Consider the following 12,422-nt stretch of genomic DNA (forward strand, 5'->3'; position numbering starts at 1 on the left):
CATTTGAACTTTAATTGTAGGAGGAGTGGCAGTTGCTGGCAACTCACAGCTGAGAGAAGGACAAACTCTGTTACAACATGTAAGCGTGTGGTGTGGCGATTCAGCTCAACAGTAACGTGACCTGATGGTGTTGTGTCACTAACCTCGAGGACACAAAGGAAGATAAACTAATTTGCTGCCATTACATAAGAGTTGAGAACAAAGCCAAGAATGAGGTTTCAGCACAGATAAGGATTTCACTCCGAAACTTTCAAAGAATTCAGACCTTCACAGCTTTATTCATAGGGGTTGCAGGTCCTCCCTGCTGCAGTTTGCCAGCAAGTTCCCGGTAATCAGATGCCACAAGGCTGGGTTCCTTAGCTGTGCCTGAGGGTAGGTAGAAAGCACGAGCATGGGATTGCTTGCTGGCTGGTACACAGTAATAATCCCGGTACCTGAAATGGTTTTGGCCTGTGTCAACTAGCAATCTCCAAGGTGCTGTATGGGCATGGTTCGTGCCTCCAAAGAGGAGTGTTGGTGAGGCTGGGCTACCCCCATGCTCCATGGTCATACTGCAACATCTGAGCCAGTTTCATACTGCATTTCCTACTTGGTGACAAGTCCTTTACTTATTATTGCAGCGGCTGTGTAAAGCATTCAGTGCTCCAAGTTTACTAAACTACCCCACACTAGGGAGAATTTAAGGGAAACACAAAGTGATTTATTTCACCAAAAGGTAGGTAGGTAGCTGTATTTGAAGACAAATATGGTGAACTAACCAAACAAGAAAATATGCTACTCTACCTGATTGTCTTCAAGATCTTTGTTTCAGCCTGAAGGTTGAGCTGAGGGGCACGGCAAGCTGCTGGGGCGGGTTCTACAGCTATTAGAACTGCACAGTGGCACTCAAACAAGCTCCCTTCCCCAGAAGGCACGTTCCTGGCTAGGAGCACTTATTTGAGAGAAGTTTTATGTATATTTTACATCTCTACATGCCTAGGGGCCTTCTGAGGGCAAATGCTTCACTGTGTGCCAGTTCTGGCTCCTAATACCAGTACAGTTGGTCAAGACCTGATTTGTAACGGCCTTGCTAATGAAACACCATTTGTTGTAGCTCTACTCCTTGTTGTGCAAAGACATGACAGGAGTGCAGTGTTCTTGCTCCTGATACCTGGACAGCATTAATGTGGCTTCTTGATAAGCCAGTACCTGTAATGTATAAATAAATAGGCTTTAGTAGAAGTATTTTATTTTTCCTCTTAATTTTTATTACCTCTAATATGAGAAACACTTTTGTGGCAAAAGTAAATACTGCTTGTTTGCTGATTAGTTCTAGAGAACAGCTATGAATAAAACAGTTCTGTGTTTGTGATCAAAGTGCAAACCAATTCCATTTGTTAGATACGTGGAATTGAGTATAAGGCCATGTGATCAAAACCCAACAAAATCTCCTACCAAACCACTTTAACCTTAGGACCAAAATCTGCATTATTTTTCCTCTGTATGCCATGTTTTTACTTGTGTTGTATCAGACACAGCTAAGGGACTGAACTGTTGCATGTGTGTGAGAATGATGACCATAGCTAATTTAAGGCACGTGTAGTTGCATGAGGTAATGACCTCACAGCCTCAGTCTTGTCATGTGAACAGCTTAATTATTGGATATAGAATGACAGATTGTGTCCTGCAGATGATCAGACACAGAATGTGCTGAAGACCAGTCTGACTCTTAACCAAAGGTTTGTATTTCCTTTTAAGATGCATCATGCACTGAAATAATTATCTGTATTTATGAGGACAAAGTATTATATAACAATTTCCACCTGGGGATCTCTTAGCCTCCTTATGGGCCCTAGTGATAGAAGTGTTCTGTTCTGTCTTACCATGAGATTTTCAGTGTAGCATTCGAGTACTTTCTCATTAACCTCAAATGAGACTAATACGCAAATGTGTGGTTTGTTCCTGTCTCTCCACATTGGGTTACAATGTGCTAGCAGTAGAGGTGGGAAAAATCATGCCGTGCAGTCTGGGGAAGCATGTACTGAAGGGTCTTTTTGTCGCTAGGGAATTAATTCTCCAAATTTGGACAGATCCTTGGAAAGTGGGGTGTCTCGCACAGGCGAGCATTACCTTTTTGCCAAGTCCATTTGTGCCACAGGGTTGCATTAGCTGAGTACAATCTATCTTGGTGTTTCACATGGCTTCCTTCTATTTGATATGCTGGTGCTAGGCCTTAAGGTAAGAACCAAGTTTAATTTTGCTGTTCTCAGAACTATATGAAGAAGGTGAAGAGTGTGATCCCATGTTAATAGCCAGGTAAGTTGAAGCACTGAACAGCAGTTTTGGGAAGGTTAAAATCAGTCTACATGGATGTTCCTGCTGTCACCTCTGCTCTTTGTGATTCTCTTTCCTTCCTGGTTTCTTCATAGTTACTTGCTTGACCCTCAGTGAAGTAGTTTGGGAATTTACACTGGCACAAGACATTTTTTCATATGTGGGGGTTAAATTTCAGCTGCATTTGGTCCCTAACCAAAGTTACTGCAGAATCAGTCAAATGCTAATACTGAAGCAATGCAAGAGGCAAATCCTGCAGCTTTTAGCTGGACTGGGCTACACAGCTTCCAGAAACCCCAATCAACTGATGTGATGCATTGTGTCTGTGATCAGTAGGATCAGCTGGGTCAGGAGGAGCACAGGAATAATGTGGTGGTGGTATGAAAACAACCCAGTGGTAACAGGGAACTAATCCAGAGATGTTAAACTTACCTGTGTGTGAGTACCTCTAAAATCAGGATTATGTACTCTAATAGAGCTACCTGTAGCAGATTAAAATATAATCTTTGCTCTCTGAAGTGAGCTGATAGCTTTCTTAGGTGACAGGACTTTGTGCTGTGCCATCCACAGTCCTGTTGGCTGATCAAATGATATGGGAGGGGCACAGTTCCCAAATGCCAAGTGACAGAGGCTGAGGTTCCCATTCCCTTTTACCACCCCCAGGAACACCTGTTAACCCTGGCTGGGAGGACAGGCTGGAGAGACTGGCATGGGAATGCCTGGAAGCAGCCCATCAGCACACAAGTCAGACACCCATAACAGTGCTTTTAGTCTCTTACAGTATAATTGAGCAACATGAACGCAGCAGCCACGGTCTCTTACATCCACTTTCTCACTGTGCACGTCAGAGGACCAAGACAGTATAGACTGAGATGCATTCACTTTGTTGTGCTTCTTGGATTAATGGATCATTGGAGTTCTGAGCGGTCTTTGGGGTTCTGAGAAACATCACCCATTCACCAGAGCTTCTTAGTCCCAAATCTGAATTTCCACGCTTGTTGTCTGAATGTAAGGAGCCATATCTTAGACAAACATGCTGTAGTTTTTACTGGCGCTGACTGACGTGTGAAAATGTCTTTGTGGCCTTGGTGTTCTGTCTCATGGCGGATGTGCATCATGATCCTAAACTATGGCAAAGCCTTCCAGTGAGACGCCAAAAGGCTGTTTATGTCTCCCAAGTTTCATCAGCTCCTTCCAGGTCCTGCATCTGCAGAGCACTCAGAGGTGCTTGGGATTTCATGGTTAGACCTATAGACCTATAACGCTTCGCGCATTTCTTAGAGCCGGAGCGCCTGGAGTCATGTGGTTACGTAAGAATTTAAACGTAATTTTTTGTTAAGCAAACGATTAGATCTCGAGATTGAGGAGGAAAATTGAGCAACGTGAGCCCAGCAGCCACAGGCATTGGAAGTAAGGAGCAGCGTACAGCAGCGACGCAGCCTCTCGGTCCCCGAGGCTCCGGCCGTGAGCGGGCGGGCGCCAGCGCTGTCAGCTGTGGCTGCAGCCGGCCCTTTCTCTCCGCGCCGCGGCCCCGCCGTGAGCCGCGCTCCGCCCGCCGGCGGCATCGCGCACTGCCCTCTGTTGGCTGCCCGGGTCCCGGCCGCTGCTCGGGGCTGGGCGCCCTGCCTTACGGCCGCCGCGCGTCCCTGCGGCCCCGCAGGAATGCTGCCTGTCCGGTGCGTAACTTCGTCCCCCGCCTTTCGCTGCTCCCTGCTGCTGCCGAGGAAGCTGAGCGCTGACGGAGGAAGGCGGAGGTAACTCGCCGCGTGTGAGTGCTATTGAATCGCAGCGCTGCGAGCCCGGGCGCCGATCCCCAGCCCCCTGCTCAGAGCGGGAGGAGCAGGAGCGGGTTGCACTGGGTGCTGGATTTTGAGTACCTCTAGCAATGGAGTTTCCGCGGCCTGGCTGGGCAATTTAGTCCATTGCCCAACTGTCCTCATGGTGCTTATGATAAAAAATAGAATAAAACGGGATGCTGGGGACATGCTTGGAAGAGCCTGTATTCCTCCACTGTGTTCCCAAACTTTTTCAAATTCCCATGGGTGCTTCCTTGGAGGAGGACCGGGTAGAGACAGGTAGGTTTTTGTAGAAAGGGCAGGTTGTTGATACGTGGCCAGGCTTGCCCTTGGAGTTCTTTGTGTGGCCGTGTATCAGCTGTGCAGTCTGAAAATTGACATAATTTCTGATGAGATCTCTTGTGTTTAATCCTCTCAAATATGTGTATGTGCTGATCTTGGGTGTAGTTCATCTAATGAAACTTTGGATAAGATGATCCCGTAACCGTCATGCAGATTTGGGGGCCTAGCAGCCTCCTGTCAGATTTTGCCTTAGGAAATGGTAGAAAGTCTGTGAGAAAGGTCCTGGGGCTGGGATCTGGCACCTGGGAGAGGTACTGAGGGGGCTTGGGCTGTACTAAGCAGGGGAAGATAATTTGCTTTTGCTTGTTTTGTGAAGTCCGTTTTTTTATTCTCTGAACCACACCTGCAGGAAGGACTTAAAGAGATGTTGGGCCAGTGACAGAGCCCAAAGCTGAATGGCTGGAAGCGTTAGTATGCTGCCGGGGAGATGTTCAGGTGGCACTCAGGTTGAAGGGCTGTTTGATATGGAGGAGGCTGCTGTGCTCTGCGTATAAACTAGGGGTGACTTCTAAAGTAAAACAAACAAACAAAAAACAAAAAAACAGGAAAACATAGCCCTGCAGGAAGGAACCTCATGCTAACGCTCGGCTAACCATGAGCCAGCAGTGTGCCCGGGTGGCCAAGAAGGCCAATGGCATCCTGGCTTGTATCAGAAGTAGTGTGACCAGCAGGAGTAGGGAAGTAATTGTTCCCCTGTACTCAGCTCTGGTGAGGCCGCACCTTGAGTACTGTGTCCAGTTCTGGGCCCCTCACTGCAAGAAAGACATTGAGGCCCTGGAGCGTGTTCAAAGAAGGGCAGCAAAGCTGGTGAGGGGTCTGGAGCACAGGCCTTATGAGGAGCGGCTGAGGGAGCTGGGATTGTTCAGTCTGGAGAAGAGGAGGCTCAGGGGAGACCTTATTGCTCTCTATAACTACCTGAAGGGAGGCTGTAGCGAGCTGGGGGTCGGCCTCTTCTCCCATATAACTGGTGATAGGACTAGAGGGGATGGTTTCAAGCTGCGCCAGGGAAGATTCAGGCTGGATATTAGGAAATACTACTTCTCTGAAAGGGTGGTCAGGCACTGGAATGGGCTGCCCAGGGAGGTGGTGGAGTCCCCCTGGAGGTGTTCAAGGAACATTTGGATGTTGTGTTGAGGGATATGGTTTAGCGAGAACCATTGGTGATAGGTGGATGGTTGGACTGGATGATCTTATAGGTCTTTTCCAACCTTAGTGATTCTGTGAATCACCATCTCTTGTTCTGTTCATCCTGGGAGCAGAGGCCTTTCGCTGTGTTGAGTTCCTTGTGAGTGAAAGGTGTTAACCCTGGGGAAGCTGTCCTTGTCTGAGGACTGTCAAACACTGTCCTTGCATTTGGTGGGAGCCCTGACCTTGGAGCTGCAGAGCTGTAGATAGTTTCTGCAGAGTGATCTTAATAACATGACTTTGTTTAGAAGGTCTAACAGCTGAAATACTTGGGGAGTCTCTCCTTTTGCTCAGCTTTCCCTGTAAGATCCCCGTGCTAATGCCTCTGCCAGAATCCTCTGGTACCCCAGCTAGCTCCTGTCAGAGACTGAGAGACTGGACCCAGGTGTTTGGCTGAACACAGGGAGCAAGTTTATCATTTGCTTCCCTCTGCATGGCAGTCTTTCTGCTGGCAGGCAAGATGTTAAAGTAGAAGCTTCATAGCCATCACTGATTCTACCTAGCGCTTTTTTCTTTTCCTTGGAAGCCTTACATGCAAAGTCTTGCACTGCGCCTTTCAACTCAGGCTCTGGATCAAGTCTTGCAAAGATTGGGTGCAGCTGCAAGACTCCTGGAGGGATTTTTATTCTCACATCAGATAAAGTTGGGGTAAAAAAAAAAAAAAAGGGTAAATCACAGAGCCAGCAACTTTCTTGGCACCTCTGGGGTTGCGGCTCCTCCTGCCCCTCCGGCCTTCAGAAACGCATTCGGCAGAGCTGCCCGCATAGCAAAACAAATGCGTCCCAAACCAAAACAAACAGAGTTGGGTGTTGGTAGTGGATGGGCCAACATCGTGTGCTGGCGTCATCTCTGCCCACTGCCAGCATGTTGTCATAGGAACAGCTGGATTATTTTACAATCCAGCTGTGGAGCCAATTCTCTAAAGGAATAGCCTGGAGGGAGGAGAGAGGCAGGCAAAAGGGAGCATTGCTGCATTTTCTGGTAAGTGAAGGGAGGAGGAGTATTAATGGAGAGAGGAAGGGAGGGATTATAAGCGAGTGCCATCTATCATAGCCTAAAACCACAACCAGTCATTTCCAGATAACTGACTCTGTACTGTTAGCTGGATCTGGGAAGTAAGAGCTGTTCTGTGGGAGAAGGGGTGAGGATAAAAGGAAGTCTTATCCTGCGGTGGCCATGGCTTGCAGCTGTGCAGAGTGCTGTGCACCTGCACTGTGTCCCACCACCTCAGGAGGTTGAAGCTGATTAAGTAATGGCTTCTCACTCACCCAGAAAAAGATTCACGGCAATTTCTCTTGCGCTCTTGGAACTCCGGTGCTGTGTTTCTTCCCTGTGAGTTCCTCGGATTGTGTTTGGAGCCTGCAGAGCACCGAGGGCATTGTAGATACCTGAGCAGAGGCTTAGTCTTGGTGCTCGCGAGGGCTGCTGTAGCAAAGGGAGCGCTCTTGGGCTGAGGCAGGAGGTCTGCCCTTCAGCTGAGCTCTGGACCTCGTGATTCAGCAAGTCCCACTGTTTTTCCCAGAACCGCAGGGCTTGGAAGGGACCTCTGGAGATCGTCGAGTCCGGCGGCGGCCGGTAGGTGGCGCGGCCGAGCTCCGCGCCTCGGCTTACTGCCTGTGCCGGGCACCGGGGCGGCTCGCCGCCTCACCCGGGGACACGCGAGGCGGCCGCTGCCTCCTGACCGCCCCAGCGCTGCGCTCCACGGCCTGGCCCGGCTCTGTGTGAGGGCTTTGGGGACGCATTTCGCCAGAGCTGGAAGGGACGGTCCTTTTTCATAGAATCATAGAGTCACAAGGTTGGAAGCGACCTGCAAGATCATCTAGTCCAACCACCTTCCCATTCCTATTAGTACCACAAGCTACTGAATCATATCTCGTAGCTCCTCATCCAGGCACCTCTTGAACACTGCCAGGGGTGGTGACTCCACCACCTCCCTGGGCAGCCATTCCAGCACCTGACCACCCTCTGAGAGAAAAGTTTCTCCTAATGTCCAACCTAAACCTTTTTCATTGCTTAGCTTTGAAGCAATGACAGCAAGGATCAGTGGAGTGACAGGGAACTCAGAAACCCTGCCATTGAGATGTTACCAAAGTGCAGAAAGGACACTGAGCCATTTTCTATACTTCACCTGTTATGGTTTTTTTTTTTTGTCTGTTATGTACAGGTTGATGCTACATGTGCAGACTTGGGGGTGACAGATTTGTAAGGGTTCCCCTGTGTCTGTACCTTGCTGGTTCTTACTGTTTTAGACTCGAAAATAAATATTCTAGGCATCTCAGTACCTGCCTCCCTTCCTCCCTCCTGCTTCTCTGTTCTCCCAACTCCTCCCAGAGGCCTCTGCTGGCCCTGCTGCCGGAGCCCCTTGAGGGGGACAGTTGGCAGAGCTCTGAGTGCTCACCTCCAGCTGAGCTTTCAGTGTGTGGGCTGCTTTACCAGGGCTCCAGTGGGCACTGGTGGCCTTAAGTGATTTGTAGGATTTGAACATACTTGTACAGACATCTGCTTGACAAACAGCTCGTTTGGTAGTACAAATCTACACCTGATCCCTGTCCTGGAGGAGTTACCTACAGATGAGAATAGTACTGAGAAGAGGTTGGAGTTTGGCTCATAAAATGTACAGAGGGGTTTCTTTGGCATCTAAACTGCCAATGCCGTTATTTCCACATTTGCAAAGAGATGCAGAGATTCCTCTTTTCTTGTTGTATTTTCAGTCTCTGCTGCTTTGGGGAGATGACTGAGGAGGCAGTGACTAATGAAGCGTCTCAGATGCCTTTCCATGATGATACAGCCACCACTATGGAAAATGCTGCTCTTTCTGGGGGGAAATTTATCTCTAGCTGTCCGTTATGGGGAACCTACTCTTGTTCTTTATTTTAGCTTTCAGCAAAGAAGGAAGGGGTTTTCAGGCAAGTCAGCACGAGCTATTTTTCTAGAGCTTCAGCAGATTCTCAGGTTACTTTGTTTCTGGTTTACTGGAGGCTGGGCTGTTACCAATGTACCCAGCATGGGCTCACACAGCCTGGCAGTGGCAGTCCTCGGCCAGCTGATAGCTGAGACGTGCGGGCAGGTGCCTGTTGCCAGTGCGTGGATTGGCTCTTGTGATGTGCAGCGACAGCAGCAGCTGTTTGTCGCTGGATCGGGCGTGTATGTATTGCAGGATCTCTCATTCCTTGCGATACAACTCTCTGCGGCTTTCATTCTCCAAAAGCTTTGTTTTGATGGACGGCAAGACTGCCCATCAGCAGAAAGTACTGAAGACTAGGCGTGGAAGCTGGGGCAGAATGTGAGAAGGAAGCAGAGAGAAGAGAAAATGAAATTTTGTAAGTGTAGGAGAGCAGGAGAGGCGCGTCACTGGCTTTTATGGGGAGCGGTGTGGGTCTGGGGAGGAGCAGGTAGCTGAGAATGTCACTGTTTGGTGGGACTACTGAGGATAAGCCTGCTGTGCTCAGTGCTGCATCCTCCAGAATAAGCAGTCTGCCCTCCTCCGGACATCTGCACGTAGACAAACACAGGAGGAAAGGCCTATTTTATTTTATTTTGCTGCTGCCTGGTTGGCTCTTGCTCTAAGAAGGGCATTAGCTATGAATCTTGACAATTAACAGACAATTGCATGTTGTTTTAGAGAGTTGTGGCTATTCTGGCCATTGGATAAGTGGGATGAAAGCAGAAATTCAGCTCAGTGCTGTAACTATTTGTTACTGTCCCTTTTATTATCCTTGCTCCCTTTGATGTGGAAATGTTGGCCACCCTTGCCCTCTGGAATGGTGCTCAGGTGTAATAATGTGGGACATCTGTCTGCTCTGAGCCCTTGCTGCTCATCACCTGCTTGTCAGGACCAGGTTTTGTATGTGTTCACAAAGCCAGTGCTCAGCTGCACGTCCAGGCAAAACTGCCTGTGCAGAAAGGAGCTTCAGGCACTGCAGTGAATGCTGAAATTGTGCAGGTTTTCCCAAATCTCCTGTGTGTGGGGATATCCTGTAAGGAGTCTGAATACTTCTACTAGAAAAGAATCAACAGCCAGTCCTTAAGAGATCCTGGGTGTGTTTGTTACCTTGAGCTGCAGACACAGATTGGAGTGATATTGCTGGGCCGTGGCATTTGGTGCTTCTCCAGTCCAGTATATGACTGGCATTTGAAGAGTGGGTATTAAAAACTAATTCTGTAACATGTCAACATTGATTCCTTGTGGGAAAAAAAGCTGCTCTGCTTGCAGGCTTTTCAGTCTCTAAATTAGGCGTTGGTTGTAGTAATTATATATTATTTTTTTTGAAAGGAAACATGACTGTGTCAGCTTTGGTGCTCCAGTTTAGGCTTTATGTAACAGAAAACTCATTAGAATTACTTGATTTAACAACAAAAAGAATAATAAAAATCAAGTGAAGACTTTCTACAGAAAAAAGCAAATATGCCTTTGCCCACTGTGCTTTCAGCCATAACGTTGCAGCCGTGAAATCCTGCAAAAGAGATGGGCTTAAAAGCATGGACAAAAATGTGAAACTAATTAACTGAGTGTCATTGTCCAAGCTGAATGAAGTGCTGAAAGAAAATAAACATTTGCAATGAAACACAGCATGGATCTAAACAAATTCTTTCAGCTTTAGTAATAATCTGTAGCACTTCCTTTGTAAATGAATGACTGGGGAATTTTTTGTGTTAGAGCTGCAATTGTACTCTGACACCATTACCACCAAGCCTGCAAGGGGCTGTGGGGACCTGCATTTCCAAGGGCTTTTGCCACAGTGCTGGGCCAGGCAATTTCTCTCACTGGTATCAAAGTGTTTGTTTCTGCAGGCAATCATGGTAGCTGAGTGTGTCAACAAAGCATGCAGCTGCACGCATGGTTTTTCCTGTTGCTTTGGACTCCTGCCTCTTAGAGATCAGGCCATGAATTATTATGTCTTTTAAATTTGCTTTGCAGCTAGTATCCCTAAGAGCACCTCCATTTCCAGAAGTTGCCACTCAATTTCTCTTTAGATAAATACTTTTCTGTACCCTGCCCCGTGAGGAGCTTGGTGGCTGCAGGGAGGATCATAGCTGCAGTTACGTCTGCTGCGAAATTCCCAGGATTCCCATCACCACCTTCATTTAAACATCCCCCAGCCCTGCTATAAGCAAGTGAGAGACACTCACCCTGCTCGCTGGTTGGGAGCCAAGGGTACAGGGCGCTCCAGCTGGAGACACGAAGGGAGCACAGAAAATACTGTCAAGTCATGAATCATCTCAGTGAGGACTGACAGCCACCATCAACAGAACCAGACAGACCTGCGGCTCACTGCTGAGGTAAGCAGTTTATTTCTCATCAAAGTGACAATGCACAGGCGAGCTGGAAAGGCAGCAAAGCACTGCTGGCAAGCAGCTGCCTTTGCTCCATGCCTCCTCACCACGTTTTTTTGCAGCAAGATACCTGTAGGACTGTGGATGTAGCGTATGGGCCTCTTAGCTGCTCCTGGCTGGTTTCCTAAGGTGACAAAGCCTACGTCATCGTGCTCTTTACCATGGGGCCCCTCTGGCTACTTCTGAAGACTGAGGACGGTTTCAATCAAATTTGAGAGAAGATTAGAACTTTCCAGGATTGCTTGCTGTATTTCTACAAGTTTTATGGTGCTCTGCAGATAGAAAGAGAATGAGGCTCAAATCAGCACTTGTCACAGCAGAGGTGCTGCTGGTGTGGAGCCGGTATGTACAGGTATGAGTGGTGGTACAACAGCCAGCACGCATACATCAGGTCTAGCCAGAGCACAGAATGGAAAGAAATGTGAAGGGAAAGCCTGAATTAATGCAATGCCAGAGGGCAAAGACACAAATGTGAAATATGGCTCATCAGCTGTTTTTTTCTGTTCTGAGATCCTTACTCGTGCCAGGTTGTGCTTCTTAATTCTTCAGAGTTTTCTGCACAGTCTGGTCATGAGCAGAGGCTTGGGTATACCTTCATGTTCCAAGTGTGAGACTTACTTGATTGGCTGCATCCTAAGCTCTTTAATAGGACTTGAAAACAGTGCCTCCATCCTGATGGGCTTCAGAGGATTTAGGTGCAGCCTGCCAATGCATGGCAGGTTTCCAGGGTGGTGCAGCTTCTTTTCTGGGGACATTCTCACTGCCTGACCCATGTATGCTGCACCCCCCACGTGTATGAGATAACAAAGGCTAAGGGGATGCTGTCTGACAGGTGAAGTTTTCTTGGGTACTATATAGTACACTTTGGGGTACTCCCATGGTTCATGGGACCACAGCCTTGTATTTTCTTGGCACAAACAGCCTCATCCTGAAACAGGAACCGTGTTTTTTTGCCTTATGGTATGTCTTGCCACATTACTTTGGATGGGTTTTAGCTTTGTTTTGCAAGATGATCTCCTGCTGTACAACTGATGCCAGGAGATCCTCACGATAAACTGCATGCCCCAGGCAGTTCTACTTAATCTCTGCCACACTGCAGCGCTTCCCTTCTTCTGGGTCATCCTTGTGCTCAGTGGCTCTGAGGTCACCTCCAGCAGCCTTCTTCCACTTGATTTGAACTGGGAGTGCAAAGCCTCTTGTCTGTGACCAGGGGTGCAGCCAGTTCCCTTTGATTGCCATGCTCCTGCTTCTGCAGGGTTATATGAGGAAATCTGAAACTTTCTTGCCAGAGGCTGGGGAGCAGATTCAGTCTTTGGCAGACCTGAACAACGAACAGCTCGGAGAAGGTGTGCTTTCAGGACACATGCCAACATTGAACCGGCACCAAGAAACTGCGGCAGGTTTACAGAAATGCCACAGGCAAAACGAGAGCTCTGGTAATTCACAGGCTCC

At 48.1% G+C, this 12,422-nt stretch overlaps 1 protein-coding gene across 2 annotated transcripts in view; it reads left to right on the top strand.

Moving 5' to 3' along the window:
* The first annotated feature begins 3,923 nt into the window (after positions 1–3,923).
* JDP2 (Jun dimerization protein 2) overlaps positions 3,924–12,422 on the top strand; it is a 39,602-nt gene continuing 31,103 nt past the window's right edge. Inside the window, exon 1 of one of the 2 annotated variants that reach the window (XM_090141393.1) lies at positions 3,924–4,067. The gene's annotated coding sequence lies outside the window, so the exon portion shown is untranslated. Of the gene's footprint in view, positions 4,068–10,577; positions 10,917–12,422 lie in introns of those variants that run through there. The other variant, XM_090141394.1, reaches the window with a different exon arrangement.

This window comes from Phasianus colchicus, chromosome 5 (genome assembly GCF_987193195.1).
Source record: "Phasianus colchicus chromosome 5, bPhaCol1.hap1.1, whole genome shotgun sequence".
Classification (NCBI taxonomy): Eukaryota; Metazoa; Chordata; class Aves; order Galliformes; family Phasianidae; genus Phasianus; species Phasianus colchicus.